Consider the following 3,740-nt stretch of genomic DNA (forward strand, 5'->3'; position numbering starts at 1 on the left):
CGCCGACTCTGCCGATTCACTGAGCGGACAGAAACCAAAAGGTGAAAGGTCACGGTCCTAACAGCCTTTAAAAGGGCCGTTGATGGGAGTATTTTGCCAACGCTCTTTGACCGTCGGAGTTGCTTTGTCGCAGATACACTTGGGGTGAGCGCGGAAACACGTCATCTATTTTCATGTGGTCTCACTCTTCTTTTAAAAACAAACACACCCTCGTGTGACGGGAAAGTCGATCCACCCTATTTAATTATAAATCCCACGCAAAACACATCCCTGATGTTGACAGTCTGCTTTCCCGTCTGCAATTTATGCGCATGTGATGTCTCCGATCATAAAACCCTTTATCAAGTCTCACCATGTCTCAAAGTGGGCTTATTTAGATGAACAATAAGCACAGCTAAAGCTGATGCGTTTTATCCTGCATTTTTTTTCTGTCTTAACCTGCCCTATGGATAAACTCCTTCCTGCTGAGGGAGTTTTCATTTTGTAAACATGTTGCTTAGGAAACTGAATCATAGTGACAGTCATTATGCTATGCTGCAATTCAAAATATAACAGGGTGCGGTCAATTCTGATGTTAACCAAGTATTTCGGACTATCACAAGCTTCTTTCCAGACGTAACATTATGGAAGTAGACCTCTCTGCGAGACCAGAGATACTAACACTTCATCATCAACACTTAAGTACAATTCATTGAGATTGTGGTACGCACTTTTACTTTAGTTCACATTGTCTGCAGACCAAACTTATGAAGTTGACAGTGTGCTAAATTCGTCAGTATCTTTTTTTTAAAAGCTGAAGTGACAGCTTTTTCAGAAACCAACCAAATCATTTTGTTAGATCAAAGGCCACCGAAACTTCCGATCAATGAGATGCTTCTTTCTCCCAACTGTTAGTTGTGCACCATTTAGAGGCAAAAGTATCAAGGACGTGCCCACTTTTATATACTCTATTTGAAGCCATTTTGATTTAGATTTTCTTAAAAAAAGAGGCTGGTATTCCTGCTTAGCATTGTGGAATCATATTAATGTCGTTTTGAACTGGGTATGACGTAGAGTCACATTTCCTGATCTCACCCACTCCAGTTCATTTTAGGTCCCTGACACTTCTACTTACCATCTCTCCAGTTAATCTCACGCTCTCCTATTTCTGTATTGTTTAAATGTGTGTGAACATATGTATTCCTTTTAGGCAGTTCCTCAGATTTGAGGATGACTTGTTTGTTGAGTTCTGAGGTGGCTAAGTCTAAAGCATGATCTGCAGATTCTGCCACACATAGGGCAGTAGGTGGTTAGTTGGTTTGGTGGACGAGTTGAAAGTTTGTGTGCATTCTCCGGCCCAATTTTTTGCCATTGTGTGCTCCTTGATCTGTTTTATGCCTTTTTGAATTTACCTTCTCCGTTGTGAGCGAAAAGTCAGAGACTTCTTTGAGTTGATAAGGGTGTTGACTTCTTCAGGGTGTTTTGAGGATATTCTTGAGGTGCTTTTGCATTCCTTCTGGCACCTTCTGCCACAACTAAGTTCTGAGTAGAACAGCCACTTCAAAAGCCTGGTGTCTACATATGAACAACATGTTCTGCTCAGTTGAACTGGATTTGAGTGTTTAGCATCTTGAAGTGGGAAAAAACTGACTCAGGAGAGGATAGCTGTTAGGCTGCCTCTATGACACCAGATTTGAAAGATGATGTGATATTTCCTCTAGTCTTTTAAGGTTCCTGTTATCCAAGTCTCCATCGTAGGGGACCACGGATGAGTAAACTACAATCTTAGAACCAGGTTAAAGATCTTGGTCGTTATTTGTTACCTGAGTTGGCTGAAGGCTGAATTGGCACCTTAAAAACAATGTTCTTTTTTCTTTATTTTATCCTCTCATTGATTATCATAGCTAATGACACAGCAATTAAAACCCAATCAGGTGCCTTACACCTCACTTGTGCATAATCAGCCAATTGACGCCAACAACACAACAAGCTATTGGGAAATGGAGAAAGTTTGGTCCATTGGTTAGGCATCAGGAAGTGATTTATGGGATGAAAGCAACGTGGTAAGGTTTAGATGGGAATTTGCAAAACCTTAGCATAGAGACAGCTGAAGACACAATGAAGCTTAGAGATTTAAGAATGCTTAAGAGATCTGAATTGGAGAAGTGTAAAATAGGGCTAACAAAATTTGAGGAGACAGAGAGGATGTGAAAGCTTGAAGTAATTAAAAATAAAGATGAAATGTTATTGTTGAAATGTCTAAGTTAATGAACATAGGTATATGCTACTTGTGCATTTTAAAGTGTGAGCAGTTGAGCTTTTGATGAGCTTAAGTTTGTAAAGTGGGAAATTGGCTAGGAGGGTATTGGACAGTAAAACTAAGAGGTAACAGATTTCTGCTGTTCTTCTGTCAAAGTTACAGTGATCTACTAGCAGAATCTCTGTGGGAATGTACTTCCGCAGTGTCTGTATTTGTTCAAAGTGAGTTTTTTGCTTAATCATTCAGACAACCAAATATTTTTGAGTAATGATGATTTATATGTTTGGGTCAAATTTATGACCTGGATAATATCTCATTTTAAACTCCTTGGATGCAAAACTGGGCTTCATAGCACTTATAGTTTGAGTCTGACAATGACACGGGGACTAACATAGTGCTTATTGCATGTGTGCACATTTGTTATGCATTGCTCCAGACACCATAATGGTGAGGGCAGTATGTTGGTTGGAAGTAGGGATAGCAGGAAGATCTTGAGGTTAATCTATATGCAATGCTGATTTGATACATGCAGTGTCATTTTGAAACTCCATGCTTCACACAACTGAACATATGTTCTGAAGAACGATCACTGGACCTGAAACGTTAACTCTGATTTCTTTTCACAGATGCTGCCAGACGTGATGAGCTTTTCCAGCAAATTTCGTTTTTGTTTCTGATTTACAACATCTGTAGTTCATTGGTTTTTAATCAATGACTTGCAAATTAGATGCTAGTTGATGCCTTCTACAGTTCTGTGAATGGTACTTTCCATGGTTGCTTCAAGTTACAAATGTTTACAGCAAGTGGTATAGCAAAAGCTAATGTTCTTTTTGCTGTCTGCAAGGTTTCTGCACATATTAGTTGCTCTCAGATATTAATGGCCTTGTTAGATTTCCTTTTGGCATTGAGCATGACTGGAAGAATGAGCATGGTTTCTGAACCTGTTACCGAATTTAAGGAGGAAGTCGGGGAGAAAGGATTTTCAGCAGATGGGCACATCTGCACATGGTCTTTAGGGAGTAGATTAGTTGGACAATTGAAAGTGAGGGTTCTCTAACACTTTGAGGCTCCATTGACATTGGTACAGAGAATCCTGATAGCAGCAATATAAACTTCTGCTGCAGCATTCAGATGTTGAGTGAATACTGTTTATGCTGGAGTTGAAGCATCGACCATCCGATGGTGCATTGTGTTTGGGCTCCACATGTTTGTTAATGAAGATAACCAACTTTTCTGCACTAGAAAGTATGGGCACCAAACATTGTGCAAAGCCCTGTGCCAGTTGTGCTGGATTCAAGTAAGCTTCTGATCTTTCCAAACTCACGCAGTTATCTCTGATGCTCGTAAAGGATCTTGAGGAAACTTCTTTACTCACAACTCAGTCATGGCAGGAGATTCCCAGGAGGGTATTTGAACCACTTGAGTGATGTCCTCAAAGCATCTCTGTAGGAATCAAATATCCCCATTGATGCATGTCAACCCTTGACTTATGACTGGCCAA

Source organism: Stegostoma tigrinum, chromosome 15 (assembly GCF_030684315.1).
Source record: "Stegostoma tigrinum isolate sSteTig4 chromosome 15, sSteTig4.hap1, whole genome shotgun sequence".
Classification (NCBI taxonomy): Eukaryota; Metazoa; Chordata; class Chondrichthyes; order Orectolobiformes; family Stegostomatidae; genus Stegostoma; species Stegostoma tigrinum.